This window comes from Sturnira hondurensis, unplaced genomic scaffold (genome assembly GCF_014824575.4).
Source record: "Sturnira hondurensis isolate 20B ecotype Veracruz unplaced genomic scaffold, ASM1482457v3 Scaffold0022136, whole genome shotgun sequence".
Lineage (NCBI taxonomy): Eukaryota > Metazoa > Chordata > Mammalia > Chiroptera > Phyllostomidae > Sturnira > Sturnira hondurensis.
In genome coordinates this window covers 9,412,881-9,440,505 of record NW_028094767.1, presented here as the reverse complement: position 1 = coordinate 9,440,505, position 27,625 = coordinate 9,412,881, and the positions used below count along the sequence as shown (strand labels likewise).

Genomic DNA, 27,625 nt, shown 5'->3' with positions numbered 1-27,625 from the left:
TTCCAAAGTTTCCTGATTTGTTCCTCTGCTTCTATTATTCAAACTCTCCAGTCCATTCCCCACACAGGAGTGAGAGCCATTTAATAAGCATGTAAATGAACAAAAATTTACTTTTAATCTCATTATTTTCTCAGGATACTGCCCATTGCTTGTTTCCACCATTAAAAAAAACTTACTTTAATAAGTTGTGTATAATCAATCTCAATGATTTATTTTTTACATTCTCTTTTAAATTCCCTTCAGATAGACTTTGTACCCACCCATTCATCAAAACTGCTTCCCTGACAATGTCACCAATGACATTTGCATTGCTAGCTTCAATGGTTATTAACCCTTATTTCGTTTTCCCTTCTGTATCACTGACTACTCTTTTCAATTTCTTGTGCTCCTTTGTCTTCCTCTCCTGGGATCCTAAATATTGCGGTATCACCAGGCTCGGTCCACCCTTGGTCCTTCTCTCTTCTATCTACATTCACTCCTTTTTTATTCTACCCAGGATTACAGTTGTATATCTAAAGACTCCCAAGTTTATGTTTTCATTGCAGACTATCTCATACAGCCAGCTGTGTACTCAACTTCTCCACTGGGGTGTCTAACTGGTGGTTCAATAATAAATTGTAAAACAATGCTAAGCACCATAGCCTGCAAGGAAAATAGAGAGGCCATGGAAAAAATGTGTTGATCCTTCAGACTTTAAGATGCATTTACAATACCAGAACAATGTTATATCAAATAATTTTACAAAATGTGTTTCTCAGTTCCACTGAGTGTAGTGTGTCATGTCTTACTTTAAGACGGTGAGCAACAGTAGCCATAGCAAAACAGCATCATGGGAAATGGCATCGCTAGTTAGGTTTCTGAAGTCCCAAAAAGAAATCTCCATAATTTGAAAGATGATGGGCAATATGAATATAAAGAACACTGTTTTACAGGAAACAGGTAATGTTTTTTATTTATGTAAGAAAATCTGTAGGTATGGTTTTTAATTATTTCGTTTTTAAATTTAAGCTGATTTTTGAGTATGAACAGATTGTTACCAAGGTAATTTTCTCTGAAGACATCAGGATTCAACAGGAAAAAAACCTGCACATTCCTTGTTCAGGTCACTGAAATTACTCTTGCCTTTTGATCACTTATCCACTAACAGTATTTTTAGTTATTTATCAGTTTTGCTTTCCAATCTCATTTCTAATTAATTGGTGTTTTTTACTCCTGTGAGAAATCTAATATTAAATGTACTTAACTAATTTTCCTTAGAAAAAGAACCCAAAAGATCTCAGTGGTGTGGTATCAAAGATTAATAATTTGAGATTTAAGATTTTAATACATTCTTGCTGGATATACCAATTAATATTAGTATATTAAAACACCAAATTTTTGTATTTTTATATTTGATAAGTGCAATTTCTTAGCAGAAGTTTGGAGGGCTAATGCTTTTATCAATTTTTAAATTCCTCAGTGACTTTTGCCTCTATATTTGGGTAGAATTCATGTTGTGGAATAATTGATGTTTGGACAGCCAACTCCAAATCATGTTTTTTTGCTAGAACTTCAAATTCATAGAGGCTGCCTGAATGATTTTTAGTATATAAGTATATTTAAAGGAGGTAAACTTATACTTTTTAAAAATAACATTCGTGTAATTGATATGATAGTATTATTTCTTAGATTATTCTTAAATAAATACCTGTGTTTATTTCATATATTATAACCACACAAGCATACTTCAAAAAATTTCAAAAAGTATAAAAATGTAAAACACCTTCAAATATAATCCATATATTTCTTAGTCTTTAGCAAATTATAGACTACAAAACATATTTGGTTGTATTAATTTCTTTCACAAGAGAACAAGAATTTCCTTGATTTTTCTAGCCTACTTGATTGCGATAGGTTATTTGAGGTTTTAGGAGGTAGTATGAAGTTATCATTTATTTACAGACAACAGTAAGTTCTCACAGGCAGGGCATATAGAGGTTTACCTGTATAATTAGGAGCACAGAGGCAGTTATATGCTCCAGTTCTGTTGACACAATTTTCTCCATCCAGACAAAGTGAGATTTCACATTCATCCATATTCAGTTCACAGAGAAATTCATGGTACCCAGGTTCACAATCACAAAAAAATCTAGAAAGACATAGGAAAGTGAGAAATAACATATAACAGCAAAAAGCATTTCATTATATACATAATTATAATGTCCATATTAAACTTTACACATTTGACTTAAATAAATAATAATATTTCCATTTCCTTTTTTTTGAAGAAAATACAATTTACTCATTTTGATTAGCAACCTCAAGAGTTCCCCAAATGGAGTTCAAAACTGGTCCACATGCATGGAGGGCAAGAAAAGCCTAAAGAAAGAGGCAGACCAATCCAGATTGGTTAGTGCAGATTTAAGAAGCAAAGGAATTTACATCTTGGGGAGCCACAAGATGAGCGAATCTCCATCTCCACACCTGCCCACCAGAACCTTAAAAGTTCATATAGAGGCCTTAACATGGTTCAGTCACATGTACAGCATTATAGTCTGAATAACAGCTGTTGTCTTAAGAACAGCTTACTGTCTCACAGCCAATTCTTAATCCTTGAACTGTTTCCTAATGGGGAACAGTGGTTGGAATGGACAGCGGAGTGGGTAAGAAGTCTCAGATCCTGTGGACTCAGACTAAAGGTCAACTGTCAGCCACATCATCTCCATAAATTCTGCCAACAACTTTTCTAGGAGGGTTTTTCCCCTTAAATATTCTTTATGTGAAAAATTTAAGAAATGAATGTGTTTGGGTAAATAATTAATGGCATTTTGATAAATATTATTGAGACTACTTCTGTAACTGTACTAATTTTATTGTTATATAAATACAAATTTTCATCTGTATTTTTGTTAAAAAGTAAAGATTATTCTGTCTATAGATTGAATTATGTTTTCATGATATTAAAGCCCTCCTGTTTATTGGCAGATTTTGAAGAGATTGGATGCAATTCAATAATTAAATATCAGGTTCAAAGTAGCACACACTTAATAGAGTGAGTGACCTTCAAAAACTTTGTAATTGAAAATGGTTTCCAAGCCCTGGCTCGTGTAGCTCAGTGGATTGAGTGCAGGCCTGCGAACCATACGGTCGCAGTTCGATTCCCAGTCAGGGCACATGCCTGGGTTGCAGGCCAGTTCCAATCAGGGGACTCACGAGAGGCAAAAATACATTGATATTTCTCTCCTTCTCTCTCCTTCTCTTCCCCTCTAAAGATAAAAAAATTAAAAAAGAAAAGAAAATGGTTTCCAGAAACTTTATCTGAACTCCCTTTCATTGCGTGGCTATACCCAATTTACCTTATTCGTCAGCCTCTGAGGACTCTGAATTGCTGCATTCAGATTTGTCCTCCAAGACTTTTATTTAAAAGAGCTTCTTTGCTCCTATGTGAATTTCTTTTTTTATTGATTCAGACTTTGTCTCAATTGGTCTTTAAATTTTTTCATTTATAATCTAAGCTGTGGCAGCTGTATATATATGTATATAGCACAATACATATAATATGTTATATAATATATAATATATATAACTATATGTGGTAGAATTGCCCTGATATTATTTTAAGTTTACTTATGGTTATTATACTATATCTTTGTTTCAACATCTAGTCAGTCTATTGCCAGAAGATAGAAGACCAGTTCTCCTGAGATAAAATTGTAATTAGTTTTAGTTTATGTATGTATAAAATAACATCAGTAAAAGCAACAACCAATAATTGATGCTAAAACCAATAAATATATTAAAAAGAAGAAAAACATAATTTAATCCTCTCTAACTTAACTTTTTATATGCTTAAAAATTAATGAAAACATGACACTGATTCCCACAGATAAAATTATTTTGAGAGAAAAGGGCACTTAGCAAAACAAAATCTCCATAATTGTGTTTTTTTCCCTCTTGTAAAAGGCTAAATAAAAAGAACTTTCCTTGTTATGCATTTGAGACAGATTTTAATTCCACCTTTACAAAAGAATTCTACCTAATTAACTTTAGTTTCAACATAATTATAATTACAATGAAAACATAACTGATAGAAATCTAACATGCCCACGCTCCTCTTTTATTCATTCACCACATTCATTGTGTGCCAGACTTTAGTCTGTTACCCAGATCCAAGCATAAATAAGGTTCAGGTTTGCTATAGAAAATCTCATAGAGAAGTCAGGGTCATAATCTATCAATTACTAAAGTATACATATTCCATTAGAGAAAGTTGTGAAGTCCTATGAAAACACAGCTAACTGCTAGGGAAGGTGACAAAAAATATTTTACTGGCTAATCATAAAGAAAGAGTGGAATCTTTGTATCAGTTGAGCAGAAGGCATTAAAACTGAATGAGAAAGATCACACTGGTATAAAAGAGAATTATATTTCTCAGAAGCTCAACACATGGCTAGGAAATGGACTATAATCTCACTGATGAATCTCAATGATGGGCTGAAATCTCTTCCCTTTCAAAGGTGATTTTTAGTTTGGGGAAAAACCAGAAGTCACATGGCACCAAACCTGAGCTGTAGTGGGGCTAAGTCACCTGGATGATTTGATCTTTCTCCAAAACATTCTGCAGGAGATATGATGCCTGATTGGGCACATGGTTATGATAAAGCAGCCAACAACCAGTTGCCCGTAACTACAGTGTTCTGAATCATCGGAATTGTTTTTGTGAAGAATGCTCAAGCTTAACACAAAATTTGACACAGAGTTGTTTCACTTAGTTACTTTGAATGCCACAACCACATAGTACATGTGCTCACCTAGTGGTGTTGACCGCCCCCACTGACTAGTACAGTGAAGTCATCATTGTTCATACATGTATATTTCAGTGCACTCTCCTTGGCTGCCATGTTACATTGCTGTTGCTCAAAATGATCTCTTATTATATTAACAATGGCTGGACTTTTTTTTTGGACAGTACCACCACTCTTTCTCTCAACTCTCTCTCTGTCTCTCTCTGTCTCTCTCTCTCTCTCTTTCTGTCTGTCTGTCTCTCTCCCCTGCCCCCAGCCCCTTACTCCCTCTCTCAAGTAGCTGAGGTAACCATAGAGTTGCACGTTCCCAACTTGTTTTCTCTGCACCAGGCCCTTCAAACCCTTAAAAAGTGTTAACTTCACAGCTTTGTGCCGTGGGAGTATCATAGCCAATGAGGTTTATCTGAGGCATGATTATTGCTAATCGAAAAGTATTAACTTCATTAAGGTGCATCTGAAAGTATCCTCAGCCAATTTTTCTTCCTCCTGGCCTCTGGCTAAAGCAAACAACCTCTTCTTCAGCTTTGGTGTATTTTTCCTTCTCTTACTGCCTGTTGAGTGTCCCATCACTACTTTAGCCAACCACATCTACCTAGGCTAAGAGAAAAAATAAAAGTGAACTTTGACTTTTTACTAGTCTTAGGTGACCCAGTTAAGAATAATCATTGTATTGCATATTATAGGTTTCTGAAATATTTCTTCCTATTGATAAAGCCTTATTTAACCATTTTAAAACACAAATATGCATATTTTAAAATGTTTGAAATATAAAAGTACTTTACTAGGATCCCTGGCTTCTTTAAGTGGAGACGGGTATTCAGATATTAAGATAACATGTATGTGTATGTGCATACATGTATCCTGTTTCAAAGAAGTAATTATCAATGTAAAATTTTTAATATATATTTAATAAAGTAGAAAATTTTAATTTAAATGCAAGGCCTTTTTTGAGTTTCAGTGAAACTCTACTTAAATAAGTTATTAAGGTATTAAAGATTTTTGCTTAAATTTTAGAAAATTTGATAGTGATCTAAATTTTCTAACAGGTTTTCAAGATACTTTTTCAGTCAATAAAATGCACTTTAACAGGTGACTTCTGAGAAAAATTCAGTACACTAAAATAAAATACAGATAATGAAGGGTAATTATAATTTACATAAAGTAATAGTGCCTTAATGAAAGGAGATGAAAAAATGTAAGACAATCGCAGGGGCTTACACTCTAAAATGAGCCCCTGCTTTACCTGATTCTTTCCATTATTCTTTTATCTACTTTTCATCTTGACTCACATGAGAAAGGAAGTAAAAAGAAGAGAAATTGTTTTTAAGATTTTAAAAATCTAAGTTATTTTAACATATAACCACGATGTTGATTAAACCATACTAAAACATCTAAGACATAGTTAGATCTTTTAATGAGTTGTGATTTAAAAATGTATTTGTAATATTAAGATTTAATACATATTTCTTTTAAGAGATCACTTTATAAAAATGAACAGTCAAAGGAAAAAATAAACTATAAACTGTGGCTGATGAAAGCTTATGATTAGAACTTCTTAGTCTGTTTTAGCAATTAAAAATTTCATAGAATTTATAGTACATTTAAAGCAATTTAAATTTTTCTCTTGTGATTCCATAAGTGCATTTCTGAGCCAAGGTTCTTTAAATTAATAATTTTTTCATCAGAACATGAACAGTCTAATATTTGCAACATAGGTAAAGTTTCTTATATTAAAATTTTATTAAAATAAATGCTTTAGATACATTATTTTAGTTTTTAATTAGTTATAAAGTATGATTAAATTTGTTTTTAATTCTTAATTTCTAAACAAATAAGACATATTTAAGTATACTGTATATAATAAAATTATAGTCTTTAAAATTGCACATAAAATATAAAATTTAATATTCATCTAACAGAGTATTACGTATGCTAAGATATGCATAGTTTATTTTGTTTGTTTGAATTTATTTAATATCTTTAAGATGCTGTACTTTAAGGTATACTATATTCTGTGTACCCCATGCAAAAAGAAAAAAGTAAATTTTTTTTTACCCAAAATATTTGCTCCAGAGAATTATTATCTTTAAAATAATCTCTGTATATCATTATTATAATTTTTACTGCATATGAATATGGATTGAAACAAGGGAAAATCTGAAACAATGGTGTTATGGAAAAGTATGCAGCAGAATAGAAGTCATTGAAATTAATAACTGGTTTCTAAGCAAACAATTTGTAGAAAAAATGTACAAAATTTTATCTTTTACTTAAATGCACATTAACTATTTTTAACTTTGTAATGGTAATGAAATGTTAAATTCATAAACATCAAAAACTGATTGGTTACAATATTCTTGTTGATGTTGGTTATAATAATATCAGACAAGTATTTGAAAAATTTTTCTTCTATATTCTTTGACTAGACCGGACACTGTTATTGTAATTTTCTGGTGACTTTTCTATTTAGGTATAAATGTTTAGTAGATCAATATTATTATTGATAATAATATTATTGATAAAATTATTGTCAGTAACACAAGTGAACTGATGACTATGGTTTAAAAAGTATTAGTTCTTTGGGGTAATATATGTTATCAAGTGTCATAAATGTCAATTCCAGTGTCTAGCTTTGTAATAGCTGTGAAAAGGAATTGAGGGCATCATCCAGATGCTGTCATACATCAAGAAATTCATGGTGAAACTGTGCCCTTATGGCTAATTACTAATTGTTGCTGATCTTCAAAAACTAAAAGTGAATAAAGCAGATATAAAAAATGGAGGTAATCATGAAGTTTTTTAGGTAATAGTTATTGTTTTTAATATTTTATTTTTCTGTAGTTTAGATACTACTAAATATATAATTGGTGTTGAATTGTTAAATTATTTCATAGATTTCTAGTGGGTAAGTGAATATCAATATGCTAAAATAAACCAAAGAAAATTGTTTAATCAAAAGCCACATTATTGCAAAATGGGATATAAAAATGTGATTATTCATTTTTCAGTTGTTTATAGATTTTTTGTTTTCGAAACATTGTAATTCACTTAAAATGGCTTTTACCAGAGCAATTTAAACAAAGTATTTTCTGAGATAAAATAATCAACAATCATGCACCCATCATCCATGTTTCATACATATTAATATTTTTCTAAGTTGCTAAATAATTTTTAAGAGAAATGTACATACCAAATATATTTGAACCCCCTTTTTATATTTTCATATAAATGCAATTATTCTTCATTTGTATTTATAAAAAGGAGATCTCAGAATAGTATGCATTCTTCAAATATGTTTTAATATTTCATTAAATATTACTATTATCCCCCAAATTAAATAATTAATTATAAATCTAATAATATCTGCATACAACTCAGATGAAGAAACTACAAAACTTTGGTGTACAAAGTCAAAGAAAAACTAGAGAGATATTTTATGTTCATGGATAGAAAGACTTTATATTGTAAAGATATTAGTTCTACCCAGCTTCATCTCTAGACTCAATGAAGTCCTGATCAAAATCCCAGCAACTTATGTTGTGAATATTGACAAAATGATTCTAAAGTTTATGTTTAGAGAAATAAGACCTAGAATCCAACAATGAATGAAAAATAATATTAATAAGAAAAAAGTTGGAAGACTGACATTGATACAGGGTGCAGCCAAGGGGGGGGCCCAGAAAAGATTTGGAATGGTGTCCAGAACTCAAAGTGTACAGGAATATTGGAGGAAATATCAAGATGTCCTCACCCCCCCCCCCAGGTGTCAGTTGGGGGAAGGGACGAATGGAGCAGGGCCATTGAGAGCTGTTTTGCATAGCAACAGTTTTGTAGCTAACCTCTGGAATGGTCATTTAACATATCTATAACCTTTAACTGGTTTCATAGATATGTAAAAGAGCTGTGGCCAAGTTTTGGGCCAGGGAGGAGTGGCTGCTACGCAGGCTAGAATTGAGAATTGGGAGCTGCTTCTCTGAGAGAGGGCCTGCTTGAGAGCCATGTGGCTTTAGCAGAGTGAGGACCCCCTCTTGGCCAGATGAGGGGGAGACCACGCTATTTAGAAAGATGTAGACCCCTGTAGCCATTAGGAGGGAGAGACACGAGGTTTCAGCAGAGTGCAGACCCCCTCTTGGCCAGGTGGAAGGGAAGACCACGCAGCTTTGCCAGAATGGAGATCCCTGCGGCCGGGTGAAGAAGAAAGACGCGGCTTTGGTAGAAGAGGCCCACACGGCTTTGGCGTGCTCCCTTTGGCTGAGTAGCCTGGAAAGCAGGAGAGACTTTGACTAGGACTTGTTACAAAGAACTCTTGCCGGTGAAAGGTGCCACATGACTTTGGATTAATTGGAGATCCTGCCTGGACAGGCAGGCGACACAGCTCACGTGTCAGCGACCTGAAAAACGGACGTGTGCTCTTTTCCTGATTTACGGTACCCGGAGTTGGGACAGTGGGAGAAGGGAGCGCTGTGTGTGTGTGTATAGGTGTATACCCTTAAAGACTTTAATATTTTAAGGAAGGCATTAGGCCTGAATAGCATTAAATAAACATTTTGTTTCCTTTTCACAAATCTCTGGCATTGAGAGATGTGTTTCCAATTGGCGGCGGACAGAAGAACCCTATAGATATTAGAGTATCGTCCTTGGGAGGGGCCCCTGTTTTCTGTAGCAGTTTTTGGCATCCCTCGGTGGGCCAAGTATTGCCCCCCCCTCGGACCCTTTGTTCGGTAACAACATTGCCTGATATTATTATTAAAACATTAGTTAAATAGATTAATGGAAAAAGTAGAGAGCTCAGAAATACATACACACACAAACACTGTTAATACAGGGTGCAACCAAGGGGGGAGGCCCAAAAAAAGATTTGGAATGGTGTCCAGAACTCAAAGTGTATAAGAATATTGGAGAAAATATTATTAAGATGTCCTCTCCCTCCTCCCCCCCCCGCCCCCAGGTGTCAGTTGGGGGAAGGGACAAATGTAGCAGGGCCATTGAGAGCTGTTTTGCATAGCAACAGTTTTGCAGATAACCTCTGGAAGGGTCATTTAACATATCTATAACCTTTAACTGGTTTCATAGATATGTTAAATAGCTGTGGCCAAGTTTTGGGCCAGGGAGAAGTGAGTGGCTGCTACCCAGGATGTAACTGGGGGCGGATGCTCAGAGAGGGCCTGCAGGAGAGGCGTGTGGCTTTAGCAGAGTGAGGACCCCCTCTTGGCCAGGTGAGGGGGAGAGCCACGCTGTTTTGGAAAGATGTAGACCCCTGTAGCCATTAGGAGGGAGGGCCAAGCGGTTTCAGCAGAGTGCAGACCCCCTCTTGGCCAGGTGAAAGGGAAGACCACGCAGCTTTGCCAGAATGGAGATCCCTGCAGCCAGGTGAAGAAGAAAGACACACTTTCGGTGGAATGTGGCTTCGGGGTGCTCCCTTTGGCCGAGTGGCCTGGAAAGCAGGAGAGACTTTGACTTGGTACAAAGAACTCTTGCCAGTGGAAGGTGCCGCATGACTTTGGATTAGTTGGAGATCCTGCCTAGACAGGTGACAACAGCCCACAGTGCCAGCGACCTGAAAAACGGATGTGTGCTCTTTTCCTGATTTATGGTACCTGGAGTTGGGACAGTGGGAGAAGGGAGAGCTGTGTGTGTGTGTGTGTGTGTGTGCGCGCGTGTGTGTGCGTGTGCGTGTGTGTGTGTGTGTGTGTGTAGGTGTATATCCTTAAAGACTTAAATATTTTAAGGAAGGCATTAGGCCTGAATAGCATTAAATAAACATTTTGTTTCCTTTTCCCAAATCTCTGGCATTGAGAGATGTCTTTCCAATTGGCAGCGGACAGAAGAGCCCAATAGATATTAGTATACTGTCCTTGGGAGGGGGCTCTGCTTTCTGAAGCAGTTTTTGGCATCCCTGGGTGGGCCAACTATTGCCCCCCCCTCGGACCCTTGTTGGGTAACACTGTCAACTGAGCTTGACAAAGGGGCAAAGGCAATTTAATACAGAAAAGATGGTCTCTTCAAAATGGTTCTGGAACCTCTAACGTCTACATCAAAAAAAAATTAGACACAGACTCTACACTCCTTTATATAAATTAACTCAGAGTGGGTCACATACCTAATGGAAAATGAACAATTATAAAATTGAACAATGATAAAATTCCTTGAAGATAACAAAAGAGAACACCTAAATGACTTTGGGCTTATCATTTTAAATATAACATGGAGGGCATGACACATGAGAAAAATAATGGATAAGCTGGACTTCATCAAAATTAAAAAAAATATCTGTTCTGTGACAGCAAATGTCAAGAGAATGATATGATAAACCACAGGCGAAAGGAGAATGTTTGCAAAAGACATTCTAATAAAGCCTACTATGCATAATATACAAAGGACTCTTAAAAATCAACAAGAAAACAAAGAGCTCAATTAACAATAGGCATTAACAGACAGACACCTAAACAAAGAAAATATACTGATCTAAAATAAGCATATGAAAAGGTGCTTCACACCATATGTTAGCAAGGAAATGCAAATTAAAACAATGAGCTACTACTATATATCTCTTGGAATTCCAAATTTCTAAAACAGTGATGATGCCTAATGCTCGTGAGGATGAGGAACAATGGGAACCGTCATTCACTCCTGATGGGAATATGAAATGATACAGTCACAATGAACAATACTTTGGCAGTTGCTTACAAAATATTTTTTCTAAATAACATGTTACATATACTATTCTGATATTTCCTTTTTCCATTCATCATATTTCAGGAAACATTTAAGCAGTATATATTCCTACAGCTTATTCATAAGAAAAAATATATAGTTTTCTGCTTATTATATCATGTTTTTGTTAATCAATGATATTAACAAATATTGTTATTAAATGTTTGCCATTGTAAACATAACACATGTACAACCTTATACATATTTCTGTGTCCGTATTTAAGATTTTCATGTATATACACAAGAACTTAACAACATTCTCCCCAGAGTAATTCTGCATCTCATGAGCAGTGGATACAATTCCCCTGGCCCTTGGAAAGACACGTATCTCAGTTTATTTCTGGTTTCCTGTTTGTTCACTGACCAATTAAATTTCTGTCTTATTGAATGGCTTGTTCATCATAGTCTTTGCCTATGGTTCCTTATATCCTCTTAACCTCAAACTGGTTTCAGCAATGTTTCGTGCACATATTTTTGTGAGCATCTATTCAGTTACCACTAACTGCTTATTGTCTCAAACACAGTCCAGGGGGAGTTTGTTGGGTCCTACTCAAGCACAAATTGAAAACACAAAGGCTGCTGTGTTGAAGGCATTTTTAAAACAGACTTCATTTTTTTTAGATTAGTTTAAGGTTCACAGAAAAAGTAAGCTGAAAGTGCAGTTTCCACATAATCCTTCCCCCCCAGACTTGCAAAACTCCCCCCACTATCAACACCCCCCACCACAGCAGTATGCTATTTTATTTATTTTTATTTTTAAAAGAATTTGTATTGTTGATTGGGTAAGCACATTTAGTCATGTCTGGAAGAAAATTATTAAAAATAACCCAGTGCTGTGATGACAATGACAAAAACTAATGGCTAATCCTTCCAAATAAATTGACCATTGAATTTTTTATTCCAACTCATGTAATACAAATTTAAAATAAATCTCACTATAGACACAAATAACAATGTGGTGACTGAGTCAGGGAGAGAGGGTGGGTGGAGGTGGAAGAGGGTATGGGGGTATAAATGGTAATAGAACACCATATAATAATAAATGAACCATAAAAATAAATCACGCAAAATTAGTAAGAATTATATAAGAATGGTGAATATAAAATGAATGCATACCTTTTTTTTCTATTTACATGTTGTAACACAGCATATATTCTATTTTTAATGGTTTGCATAGGACTGTAAAAAAGTTTCTGTGTAAACAGGCAATACAGAAATGCTCTATTATTAGATTATCTCTATATATGCATTTACAGTGCCAAAGTCTATAATTAAATTTAAGTGTGTGTGTATATATATGTGTGCATATGTGTGTGTATGCATTTCAATTGCTGAACCTATACTAATATATCATCACCCAAAGTCTGTAGGTTACATTAGAGTTTACTCTTGGGGTTGTACATTCTAGGGGTTTTGACAAATGTATAACACATGTCCACCATTATAATAGCACACAGAATGGTTTCACTGCCCTAACATCCTCTGAGATCTACCCAGATATTCCTCCTTTCTCCTAATTGCTGGTAACCACTAATCTCTTTATCATCTCTGATGTTTTGCCTTCTCCATAATGTTATAAAGTAAGCCTTTTTAGATTGGCTTCTCTCATTTAGTAATAGGTTTTTTAAATCACTCCACTTCTTTTCATGACTTGATAGCTCATTTCTTTTTAGTCCTGAGTAATATTTCATTATCTGGATGTACCACAACTTATTTACTTACTGATGGGAATTTGGTTTATTTCTAAGCATTGACAATTATGAATAAAGCTGATATAAACTTCTCTGTATAGGTTTTTGAATGGATGGACATAAGTTTCCACTCACTTGAGTAAATACTAAGCACTGCCATTATTCGATCATATTGTAAGTTTTCTACAAAACTGGCAAACTGCCTTCCAAAGTGGCTGCCATTTATTTTTTATCTAGAGGCAGATTGCCTTGCTTTGCAAATTTCTTCTTTTTATTGCACCATCATCCTTAAGCAGGGGCCACCTCTATGCCTTCCTTACCTTTATGATCTCTGGGGAGGGCTTCTGATCAAAGGTACCAGCACTGTGCAGTGCAGCACTAATCAGATGGTCAAAAGTCATATCCAGAGACCTCCAGCATCTGTTTCATGTCAGAAAGAGTTTCTATTTCAATCATGGTTCAGTCAGTGCATGGTATTGGCAGAAGTTTTTCTCAAACATGACTTGGGCTTGAAACGTAATATTCACAAAAACTCTTCAGCAATCTGCATGTTGGGTTGTCAGGCTAATCGCCAGTAATAGTTGGTTATTTTCCATTAGCTTTTTAGGGTTTTCTCAGTTTGAGAAGTCCTTTGCTGTCACCAGCTAGACTGAAGAGTCAATGGCAATCCTAGAATCAGTCCAGCCCTCCGTAAGTGAACTGATCTTGTATTTATGAGTCAGGAACACACCACATGCACTCCCTTTTAAGCCAAAGGGCATGTGTCCTGGCTTCCTCCTGTAGCTCTTTGAAATCTCATAATAAAAATTGGGGAAGTAGTCTTCGGAAGCCATATAATAAATTCATACAAAACGTTTTCATTTGGGTTTCTAAGGTCATTTTGGTTCTACTATTTATTTCATGCTACTCTCTGACTCGGCTGGGATCTCTTAGGTCCCATGCAGGGCATACTGAAAATACTGGGCACTTAATGCCCATACTTCGGTCTGCACATTATCTGTTGGCTTACTATCTACTTACTATCTACTATCTTCTCTTCTGTAGATAGCATTTTTTTATCTTAAATCTTTACCACTGTTTTTCCTGGCCAGAGTTTCATGTCAAGAAGAGTACCTATTTGCCCCATTCTCCTTGCAGGTCATGATTCTGTTTTTGGACAGTGATCTATAAGTAAAGGAGGAAACGTGCTGTTACAGAGCCTAGTGATCAAGAAGGTTCACGTGCTTCTGCTTATTCTCTTGAACCTCTGCCACTTCGTGAGGAGAACATGGTGACCCAGTAAGGATGAGAGACAATTGAAACAGAGCCATTTCAGTTGGCATAACAGACCTGTAAACACTCCTCTCTCCTTAGCCATGTGCCAGAGAAACCAAGATGAACTCAACCTGTATTAATTAGCCAAACGGCAGTAATCCACTAATGTGAAAATAGTAATAAATGATTTCTACTTTTAACTACTGAGTTTTCAGGTCTTCTGCTAAGCAATAACAGCAAACCAATAGAGTCTGTATAGTAATTTTAAAAGAGTTCTTGTCCCCTGTAGACTGGAGAAAGACATGAGTAAGGAACTTAAATATGTATATTTACTTTAGTCTCCTTTCCTAGCACAGGAAAAATTTCTCCTGTGTCTTAGGTAATCAGTACTGCTCTGCATGCAAACCTTCTTTTAAATACCATGGAGAGAACTGACTTACAAACTTGCCAGTTTTCCCTGGCCAGTCCTGAACATTTCTCACTGGTTCTAGCCCATAAAAATAATTATATTCCACCTTTGCTAATGACAGATGGAAAACTTAAGTAGGAACAGATAGCCTATACACTAAAGGAGTTGTATAACCCCACTAATTCATATTGTCGCAGAGTTGGGCAGACAAAAAGAGAATAAACATAAGACTTAAAGGAGCTAACCTACTGTCCTGGATGGGGAGGGAAGATTTAGTACGCTAATATGAGCATCTGGGTGTGGTGTTAGATGTGACAGCTGACCAAAGACAGGACTTAATTTCAGCTTAGAGTAGTGAGGTGGAGGTGCCAGAGTTTACTTGGTAAATATTAGAGGGAATAGTTCCTAGACTCATGGTTATGGAACTATTTGAATGAATCATATTATATGGAAATTGTTCAGGTTCCTCTTAATTTTTATCATCAGAAAATAGTGGAGGAAATTGCAATTGCCTAGGAAAAAGCTCCATTCACACAGGAGTGTGCTCATTTCACCAACATAAGAACAGGGCTGAGCCCTGGCTGGTGTAGCTCAGGCTGGATTGAGCGCGGGCCTGCGAACCAGAGGATCGCGGTTCGATTCCCAGTCAGGGCACATGCCTGGGTTGCAGGCCAGTTCCTTGCAGGCCAACTACCAGCAGGGGATGCACAAAAGGCAACCATACATTGATGTTTCTCTCCCTCTCTCCTTCCCCTCTAAACATAAATAAATAAAATCTTTTAAAAAAAAAAGAACAGGACTGATGAGGAGGCACTAGTTTCTGTATAAGCTCTATGGTGATTGTTCTTTGCAGGCTGGAGATAACACTGTAGGATGCTGCACTGAAGTTGGGTTCTCTGATATGAGTTGGGTTCTCTGATATGAGTTAAAATAATGGGGTCCAAGAACATACCAAGCTTGTTAAATATGCTTGCCTATCACATAAAAAATGAGCAAATAAGCACATAAATCAGAGAGACAGATTGGTGATTGATGGATTGAATCACAGACACCTTTGTCAGTGACTAATCAGTGATGCGTTACTAAAAAAAATTGATGGACAATCTGTTGTGGTGTTACTTTACATATTTATAAAATTAAATGTAAAGATCTACAGGACAGAAGCATTATTGAACTTGCCTTTGTAGAGACTCCTAGGCCCTTAAACAACTTCAGACATAAGCTATGACACATAGTCCCTCAAATGAAGGATAGGAAACACCTTTGAAGTATCATCACATGTTACATGTGTCTTACTGAAGCCTCCTCAGAAAGATCTGAGACCATATACTGGTATGACTTTGTTGATGAAAGAAAGAAGCATAGACCTTTTAGAAGTTGTAATACAGTAGATTGGTCACAAATCTAAGTTTTGTATTGTTTTGCTTTGCTTTACTTTCCCCAACAGTCCCTGAATATTTAGTCTAGTCAATAGACTTAGTAATATAACTTCCACGTTGGAATAAGAGATACTAAAAAGGAAAACCAACTGAAAGACTTTGAAACACCTCTTGATACCCACTCAGATTTTAAACTAAAAGCAATTCTACTTTCTTGTGAGACCTGTACTGATCAGTGTCCCCTTAAAAGGCTTGAGAGTTGCAGAGTAGTGATTCAAAGCATAACCCCATTTACTTCACCAGACTGGACAGTGCAAACACCATAGAAAAGGATAGAAATAACAGAAGGATAGAAAAGGATAGAAATAACAGGAACTGAAGCAGGCTGAGATGCAAATATTAACAGCAGTTCTAGATTTGGGATCTCTATTAACACAAACATAGCACTTAGTACTTGCAGAGCAACTGTGAAAGGGCAAAGGAGTCTTTTTCATCCCATCAGTGAATGCACAGGTGAATTTTCCAACTGTTTGTTTTTTTGTGGTTGATACTATCACAGATGTCTACCATTTCCCCCTCTTTCTTTTTTTAATATATTTTGTTGATTATACCTTTACAGTTGTTCTATTCCCCCCCATTCCCCTCCACCCGCACACTCCCCCCCACCAGTCCCCCCCTTAGTTTATAACCATGTGTCTCAAGTTCTTTAGATTCTATATTCCCCCTACTATTCTTGCCCCCCCTATCTATTTTCTACCTACTGTCTATGCTATTTTCTGTGCCTTCTCCCCCCTTCTCCTCCTCCCACTCCCCTGTTGCTAACCCTCCATGCTTTCTTCATTTCTATGGTTCCACTCCTGATCTAGCTGTCCTCTTGGTTTGCTTTTGTTTTAGGTGTGGTTGTTAATAACTGTGTGTTTGCTGTCCTTTCACTGTTCATATTTTTCATCTTCTTTTTCTTATATAAGTCCCTTTAGCATTTCATATAATAAGGGCTTGGTGATGATGAACTCCTTGAACTTGACCTTATCTGAGAAGCACTTTATCTGTCCTTCCATTCTAAATGAAAGTTTTGCTGGATAAAGCAATCTTGGCTGTAGGTCTTTGGATTTCATGACTTGGAATACTTCTTTCCAGCCCCTTCTTGCCTGTAAGGTCTCTTTTGAGAAATCTGCTGACAGTCTGATGGGCACTCCTTTGTAGGTGACTGTCCCCTTATCTCTTGCTGCTTCTAGGATTCTTTCCTTCATTTTCATCTTGGCTAATGTAATTATGATGTGCCTTGGTGTGTTCCTTCTTGGGTCCAACTTCTTTGGGACTCTCTGAGCTTCCTGGATTTCCTGGAAGTCTATTTCCTTTGCCAGACTGGGGGAGTTCTCCTTTATTATTTGTTCAAATAAGTTTTCCACTCATGGCTGCTTCTTTCCCCCTTCTGGTACCCCTATAATCCAGATGTTGGAACATTTAAAGATGTCCTGGAGGTTCCTAAGCCTCTCCTCATTTTTTTGAATTCTCATTTCTCCATTCCTTTCTGGTGGGATGTTTCGTTCTTCCTTTTGGTCCATTCCATTGATTTGAGTCCCAGTTTCCTTTCCATCACTATTGGTTTCCTGTGCATCTCCCTTCATTTCAATTAGTTTAGCCTTCATATGTTCCTCTAATTTGTGACTATAATCAACCAGTTCTGTGAGCATCCTGATAAACAGTGTCTTGAACTATGCATCTGAGAGGCTGGTAATCTCTTGGTTGCTTAGAGTTATCGGCTCTGGGACTTTGAGTTCTTTTTGCGCCATCTTAGGGCTCTTTGTGCCTGTTATGTAGCAGGATCGGAGCCCTAGGTGTTCACCAGAGCAGGGCAACTCAGTTGCTGGGTTGTGATGCTGTATGTGGGGGCGGGGTCAAAGAGGAGCAATGGCGTCCTGTCTGCTGCCTCCCCGAGGCCCCCACAAGTGGCTGGTGCGGCAGCTTCCACCGTCACCTGGGCCCATGCGTTTCGTCCCACTGCACTTGAGTGTGCCATTGCCGTCAGCCCTCCACCACTGGGGTTGCCCTCTGGGGCCTGCGTGGCCCATCTCACTGTGCGCGAATATGCGACCTTGGTCAGTCTGCCCCACACCCTGACTGGTTCTGGGCTGCCTGCACGCCTAGGTCGGGGGATCTGTCCTGCGACCCTGCTCCGCTGCTGGCTCCGCCCCTCTTACCGTCCAGGTTGAAAGGTTAGTAGTTGTAGGACTTCCATATAATTCAATTTTCTATTCTTTGGCTGTGTCTTTGTTCTCCAAACCTTTGTTGTATTCAAACTTGGTTGTGGGAGAAGGCACAGTGTTTCCACCTATGCCTCCATCTTGGCGGAAGTCTGCCCCTCTTTCTTAAAAGATATTTTAAAGGCCAAACTGCCAATATAAAGAAATATCAATTCTTCTCAAATTAATCTACAATACAAAGGAATTCCAATTAAAATTTTACTTGGTCTTTGTTTGAGAGATGTATAGATTTATGCAGAACATAATTGATTGTAACAGAAAAAATGTCAAATAAAATAAAGCTTCCTAAAGAAGATTAAAAATATAGGATGTCTTGCCCTACCAGTATTGAGATATTTCAAAGGTAAGTAATTAAAATATATGGTACAGGCATGTAGATGGCTAACTGAACTAAGAAACAGAATAGAGGATGAGAAATAAATATGTATAGAACTTAATCTGCAACAAAGAAAGCATTGCAGATCAGGCTGATTTACTCAATACATGTAGCAAGCACAATTGGTTATTTATATGAAAAGAAAGTACTTATATTCCTCCCTAATACCACACATAGGATATTCTAAGATTTAAATAAGAGTGGAAGAATTATAAATATTTTGGAAGGAAATAGAAAAAACACCTTTTCCTCTAAGGTAAATATATTTTTTTATTATACAGTGGTACCTTGATACTCATCGTTAATTCATCCCAGAACTAGTGACAAGTGCTGAAAGTGGTGAGTACTGAGCGAGCAAATGAGTAATGAAGAATTTTCTCTTGTGGAGAGGTGTCATGACTCATAGAGGTTCCAGCAAGCACTGCAAGTCCTGAGCAAGCACCGAGTGCTGAAATTGTTTTCTAGTCAAAATTTGACAAGTACAGGGCTTGATGAGTTCTGAAGCCAACAAGTACCGAGGCATGATGGTATTTATTGGGGTGACATTGGATATTAAGATTATATAGGTTTCAAGTGTACATTTCTATAACACAGGATCTGTATCTGGCATTATGTGTCCACTACCCAAAGTCAAATCATCTTCTATTACCACATATTTGACTCCCTTTACCCTTTACTGCCCTCTCACTCCCTTTCCCTCTGGTAACCATCCCATATTGTGTGTATGCGTTTGTGTTTGTTTGCCTTTCTTGTTCATTTATTTGTTGCTTCCAATTTTATATCCCACATATGTGTGAATCGTCTAGTTCTTTTTTGGTCTGATTTATTTTGCTTAGCGTATTCTCAAGGTCCATCCACGTTGTTGCAAATGGCAGGTTTTCATTTTTTCTTGTGGCTCAGTAGTATTACATTGTATGCATATGTACCCCATCTTCTTTACCCAGCCATCTATCAAAGGACACTTTCGTTATTCCCATGTCTCAGCTATTGCGAATAATGCTATGATGATCTTAGAGGTGTATATGTCTTCATGAATAGATGTTATCAAATTTTTCATGTAGATACCCAGAAAAGAGGTTGTGGGGTCATATGGTGACTCCATTTTTAATTTATTGAGGAAGCTCCATTTTATATTCCATACTAGCTATAAAAATAACCATGTCAAAGGAGAAGTAAAAGGTGAGATCAGGAGATAGTATAGAGACAAATGACAATGATGATATGACAAAAATTTGGGGATACAGCAAAAGCAGTAATATGAAAGAAGTTCATACAGGCCTATCTCAAGAAACATGACAAATTTTAATAAACAACCTAACATTATACCTTAGAGAACTAGAAAAGGGGGGAGAAAGCAGCCTAAAGTCAGCAGAAGAAAGAAAACAATTAGAACAGAATTGAATAAAATAGAGAACAAAAGCACTATACAAAAAAATTAATACAACAAATAGCTGGATCTTTGAAAAAATAGTAACGCTGCCAACCCCCTGACTACACTAACTAAAAAAAAGAGAAAACACTCAAACAAAATCAGAAATGAAAGGTAATTTACTACAAAACTATAAAGGATCATACTAGAATACTATGAAAAAACTATATGCCACCAAATTAAATAGCCTAGAGGAAATATATAAGTTCCTAGAAATATATAACCTTCCTAGACTGAATCATAAAGAATTGGAAAATCTGAATGGACCAATCAATCATGAGAAAATTAAAATAACTATCAAAAACCTCCCCCAAATTAAAAGTTCAGGACCAAATGGCTTTACCAGTGAATTCTACCAAAGAAAATTTAGTACCTGTCCTCCTCAAACTCTTCTAAAAAATTACAGAGGCAATATACATCCCAGCATATTTTATGAAGTCTAAATAACCCTGATACCAGAAGCTGGCAATGATATACCAATAAAACTACTGACCAATACCTCTGACTAATGCGAATGTAAACACTCTAAGGTAAGCATTTTTAAAACAGGATATGAAAGTAAACATACAAACTGGTTCATTCAATTATATTAAAATTAAGTTTAGTACTCAAAACTCATCACGAAGAAGGTGAAATGATAAGCCACAACCAGTAGAAGGTATTTTCAGCACATAACAACTAACAAAAGAATTCATAATTAGAATATAAAAAAGATTCTTACAAATCAACAGCAGGAAAACATTAAGGGACAGGTGACATAAAAAGGCATTTCTGGATAGAAAAAATAAGTATCTTAAAATGTCTGAAAAAATCAACTTCATAAGTTATCATGAACATACAGAGAAAAACCACAAGGCTATATAATTTTATACATAGGTGATAAACTCAAAAGGAATAATTTGACAATGCAAATAGATTTTTGCACTCAATTTTTTTCTGAGTGTGAATGTTCCATTTTCAAGAAGTGAAATGAAATTAAAAAACATGATATAGTATATGTAAAAATGTCCATGTAGTGGCTCAACTAATCTACATTAAGGTATAAAGCCTAGAGTATCACTGGTGCTTATGTATTTGGACAAATATTTGAAAGCTTGAATAGTATTATTATTTCTAAGAAAGGAGAGGTAGATAACCCCCAAATCCATGAACAGAATAATAATAAATAAATGCTGGCATATATTTAAATGGGGTATCCTATAATAGTTAAACAAAGGATAAAACTGCATAATTAGATAATGCAGAAATATCAAGTTCAGCAAAATAAATTCAATATACAATGTACAGAAGACTATATACAATATTAGTTATATTAATATGAAAACTAAAGAGTGTTTTGTTTGAGTATATATGGAATTAATACTGTATACTAAGGGTAAAGGTGGTAAGCATAAAATAAGGATATTCAGTATAATTGGATGGGAGAATGGAGGAGTACTTGGTGACAAGCGCAAGGACATTGGTAATATTCTGCTTATAAGTTGAATAATAGGTGCATATATGTTCACTTTGTTATTAAAACTTTTATCGTGCCCTGGCTGGTGTGGCTTAGTGGATTGAGTGCCAGCCTGCCACTCAAAGAGTCACTGGTTCGATTCCCAGTCAGGGCACATGCCTGGGTTAGGGGCCAGATCTCCAGTAGGGGGCATGTGAGAGACAACCACACATTGCTGTTTCTCTTCCTTTCTTTCTCCCTTTCTTCCCCTCTAATGTGCCCCCTATTTATTTATTTAAAATAAATAAATAAAATCCTTTAAACGTGTATTAAATTACAGGTATAAAATAATCGATTCAGGAAAATATAGTCTCTAACCTGTGTGTCAAGTTCACATAAGTTCCTTTATTTTTGCATGGGTTAGTAGAACACTCAGTTTCTATTTCACACAGAAGTCCAGAAAAACCATATCTGCAAACATACCTTTTAAACAAGAAATTTAATCATTTCATTGATATAAATGTCTAAAGTCAAAGCTTCAAATAATTGTAGCGTGGTAAATTGTTAACAGTAAAAAAACATTCAATTTGTTTATTGAAATTATAAACATACATTCATTTAGATACATCTAGATGCATAAGTATGTATCTAGATTTTTGTTTTGATTTGTTCTCTCTACCTGCAATTGATGGCGCCGCCTTCACAGTCACCACAGCTCTGACAGGAGAGGGAGAAGCACGCGTTCATGGTAATCTCATACTGTTTCCCTTTACATTCTGTAAACAGAGGTGGGAAAGGCATGGATGAGCAACTGTCATTTCAGAGTGTAAATCACAATTAGTGAAATAGAGTCTGGAGAATTTACTCATAATGGAAGTTAAGAAATAACAAGAGAAAACACCTCATCTCTGGTTTCTCACACAACTCTATTTTATGGAATGTATAAATAAAACTATACTAGTTTCTAATTAATGAGTTTAAATAAAAGATCAAAAAATAAATACTTTAGTGACTTTCTTGGGAAAGTAGAGTTATTATTAATGTTACTGTTTTTTAAGGTATTTAAGCATATGAACAAAAAGAATTGAAATAATCTGAAAAGCAAATGAATTAATGTGATTAGCGATAAAAAAACTGAGCTTCAATGACCAAATTTATTCAAGGCAATTAGACGATGAAGAAAACTATTTAATTGTATTTCATATCCAAGTGACTCAAAGAAAACAAATTATTTTGATTCACAGCTACATAATCAGTCATCCATTTAAACACATGCCAGTTATATTTTAAAATAATGAAGAACATTAAAAAAAATTATACAGCTGTAATTATTGCAAAGCATTTGTGTCAGAAAAAATCACCATAATTTTCACTTTTTAAAATACATTAAACATTTTAATATTTATGATTAACATTTAAACAAGTATTCCCATGGTTATATATTAGCTAGGTATAACAAATTATGTACTTACATTTATTTTGTCTTGCTAACATTTTTCTATACTAATTAAAAAATATAAGAAACAAGATTTTCCTTTCTCTTAATTTTTAGTGTTATTACAAAGAAACAAATAATTGTAGTGACATTACATATATCAGTGTCTACACAGATTTTTGTTACTTTAAGAAAACTAGATTTATTACTGACATATAAAAAGACTGTAATGGGAATTCAGAATCACTAAAAAGAGAAGGTGTTTCAACTACCAATGAATTCTTCTTTCCCTAGTACCTTCTCATATAGTCTTTCCTCTCCTGCAAATGACTGTTGATGTTCCAAGTTTCAAAACATATATAATATTGGCATGAGGATGGCACAACACACTTTCCTTGGGCTATCTCTCTGCCTCATGACCTTTTGGCTTCAGCATCTACTGCTCAGGGGAAAATCCTTTCCATATTGCCTCACTCAGATTATCCTGAGACAACACGCAACTAGTCCAATTTATCTTTTCACATCACCCTATGGGACAAGTCATTGTCATTCTCTGCGATATCTACTATGAAATCAGGTGAAGAGCCAAACCCTCCCCTAGTTGGGGTTTGGGAAGTTGGTATTACATCTTGTAAAATATGTCTGCCTCTTTACCAGAAAATACTATGTAAATCTAAAAAATTAGTTAATCAACAGAAGAGAAGAAAAAGAAAAATCAAAGCACATATGCAACAAGAAGAAAACAAATAGGAGGATGGTTTATAGTATACTGCAGAATTTGAGTCTAAATTCTGAGTGCAGGCTGTCTAAACTCAAATCCCGTATCTGTCATTAGCCAGATATATGACATTAAACAAATTACAGTACTTCTTTTTTGCCTCAGTTTTCCCCTGTAAAATGGGTATGATAATAGCATCATTTTCCCCCCTATCCTTTTGGGTGACAAGAAGTTCATCTGCCTATTTGGAGGATTTCCCATGACCCGATCTGAAAAATTTTCACTATGTTTGCCTTATATTTATCTACTTCATGATGGGAGAAAATAGCATCTGAAAACTAATCATTATGTTCTATGTTTGAATCATTAATATTGTTATTACTACTAATATTACTATACTGAAAATGCTTTCAATCATGGAATCCTTACCATTGGTAGTTTGATAAATAAATCATGGATTAGGTTAAATTTTAAAAAATAAATAAATGCACCAGTATCAATAATTATAATATATTAAATATGATATTTAAAAACACTTCGATTAGGCAGAAATAGACTAAATGACAGAACCAACTGAATGATATTTTAAAGAAATTCAAAATTCAATTTAAATATAGAGACAAGTATAGATTAAAAGTAGGAATGTAAACTAAAGATGCACCATGAAATACTAATCATAAGAAACTTGGACAGCCCCTGTGACAGACCGGAGAGTGTTCAGAACAAGCATCATTATGAATTTGTCCTATTTTTCTACACAATTATCAGGGACATGAAGTTGGATGCTAATAATTTTAATTCATATACGAAAGACATACCCTCAGCATTAAAAATAAAAATAAAATGAGTTATTTCTAACTTAATACAGTTCTCCTAATTTTAGGTGAGCAAGTTATTGTTCAGCACACATTCCCATTCCTCAGTCATTATTGCTATTATATAAACTGCAACTGTCATAATATAGTTATAAATAACATAACAAGCTTTTTCTTTACATGTTTTCTTCAAATTAAATTTTTTTACAAGTTAAAGATTTAGAGAGTCAGTGTATCCCACAGTTTACACTTCTAGTATGACTAGCTTTGTCTGGGAGGATGGGCATATTGACAGTAATATGTTTCCCAGAAATATTCTTCTGGTGCACTGCAGCTCAGGGACACAGGCTAGAGAAATGCAGGTGTGCCTCCCTGAGTTCATCCAGACTGATGAATCAGAAGAACAGTCAGGACCTGAGAACCCAGACAGCTCACAGGATAAACTTATTTTCTGTGATTTTACCTTATTCATTTAGTTTGACATTTCTGAGATGGAGCTTTGTTACCAACTAGCAGCAGATGTCAATGGACTGCAGAAATTAGATTACTGACATGCAGTAGACATTTGAGAAAAAAATAAAGTAGATATGGATTGCATTTAGAATAAGACAAAACTTTGCTGAGAAAGCTTATACTTAAGAGATTTAAAGGAGGGAAATGTATGCTTAGTCCCAAACTAAATTTTCCATAGTCCTTGGTGTGAGCAGTTGATGTTTATTTGTGTAAAAGGTACATGCAGTGACAGCTAAAAAAACTCTGTCAAAACTTAAAGTACGGTGGATTAATTCTGTGTTGTTTTTCTATTACTTATCCCCATCCAGAACTACTCAGCTATCTTTGTTAACTGAAATAGAGTCCTTCTCACACAAATAATGAGTTTCTCTCAAACTGATGTTCTCTTAATCCTTGTCTCAGTATCTTGCCCGGGTACTGTCATACCAAATGCATATGACTGGTTAAAAAATGATAGTACATTTCTCCACTCTCCCAAAACATATCATAAAATAAAAGTGACTAACCCTACTGCTAATTTTTAAAAATACTTTATTTACTTATTTTTAGAGAGGAGAAAGGAGGGAGAAAGAGAGGGAGACAAAATTTAATGTCCTCTTGCACACCCCCTACTGGGGACCTGGCCCGCAACCCAGGCATGTGCCCTGACCAGGAATAGAACCAGAGACCCTTTGATTTGCAGGCCAGTGCTCAATCTACCGAGCCACACCAGCCAGAGCAATACTACTGCTAAAATTATGGAGAAAAATCAATTTGTTAATATTTTCTCATTTCCAACAAACATAGTCTATCTGTACTTGATTCTCTAGATAATATTGCCCAGAACAAAGTATGCCAAATATAAGTTTTCATAAAATCATTTTAGTAACATTTTATCATTCAGGGCTATAATTTGAAACTATCACATTAGAAGTTATATCACTTGAAGTGATTAGAAATGAAAATATATAAAGAAAACCTAGAGTATATCTTTCAAGTATTCAAACAAAGCAGTGCCGAAACCATGCATTTTTAAAATAAAAACTAGGATTATTAAAAGTGAATTATTATAAAAAGCATTAAAGTATATTTGTATTTCTTCTTATTTAAAATTAATATCACTGTATTTCATAACTTTATAAAAAAGATTTTTCTCTTCACAAATCAAAAAATTTATAAATTCTAGCCCTGGCTGGTGTAGCTCAGTGGATTGAGCACGGGCCTGAGAACCAGATGATCGCGGTTCGATTCCCAGTCAGGGCACATGCCTGGGTTGCAGGCCAGTTCCCGGCAGGGGCCAGTTCCCAGCAGGGGATGCACAAGAAGCAACCATACATTGATGTTTCTCTGCCTTTCTCTTTCCCTTCCCCTCTAAAGATAAATAAATAAAATATTTAAAAAAAATTTATAAATTCTGTTTTTTTGCTTAAAACAATATCATACAAATATTAATATTTTCTTTAAAATTAACCAATAGTACAAAATTGTTGAAGATTTAACTTTGAAAGCTCTGAAAAATACAACTAATATTTTCAATAAGTCCTATTAAGATTTTTAACACTGTAAATCAACTTTAAAAAAATTAAAGCTAATATTTTCCTTTGATTTTACTGTTAAATATTTGACATGCTTTAAAGGTAATAGAGAACAATATATATATATTTTTAATAATATACCTGTTGTAAATTTCCAAAGCTATTTGAACTTAGTAGACATGTGCTACTACATGAGCACCTGTCTTTAACTGTCAAAATAATATTTTTTAATTTAAACAAACTACTTTGTCAACTGCCACATTTACTTGGTGCTTGGAATTACACATCGTGGCTGATGTGGCATTATCATAATAATAGTATATGTACTAGACTAATGGGTACATTTAAATGCAACTCTTGCTTCCTCTGGTGGTACAAACCCATCAAGCTTAGAATGCCACCAACGGTACACATCAATGATCTGATTCTGCCATTCACTGCATCTTACAAAGAGTCTTTTCCACAATTTAATGCTTTGTAAAGTGTCATTCATAGAAAACTTTTGATCTTTTCACCTTAGAGACATATGGATGAAGTCTCTACATTAGAAACCTAATCTCTTTAAGTTAAATTAAAAGTATTTAATAGGCTGATGCTTTTGCTTATAAACTGAGGCATTATTTTAAGTAGAATCTTCCCTAAAGACAATATTAGAAAATACATATATTTAAGAATAAAGGAAAGAGAAACAAACAGAATCTCATCAAAATAAAAAGCTTCTGCACAGCTACAGAAAACAGCATTAAAATGAAAACAGCCCTGGCTGGTGTAGCTCAGTGGATTGAGTGCAGGCCTGGGAACCAATGGATCGAGGTTTGATTGCCAGTCAGGGCACATGCCTGGGTTGCAGGCCAGTTCCCAGCATGGGATGCATGAGAGGCAACCATACATTGAT

The 27,625-nt window shown here is 35.4% G+C and overlaps 1 non-coding gene across 1 annotated transcript; it reads left to right on the top strand.

Annotated features, from left to right (window-relative positions):
* Window positions 1-5,147: 5,147 nt before the first annotated feature.
* On the top strand, window positions 5,148-5,281 carry LOC118978750 (U4 spliceosomal RNA). The gene has a single exon (XR_005064780.1). It is a non-coding gene; the product is annotated as a U4 spliceosomal RNA (small nuclear RNA).
* Window positions 5,282-27,625: the final 22,344 nt, after the last annotated feature.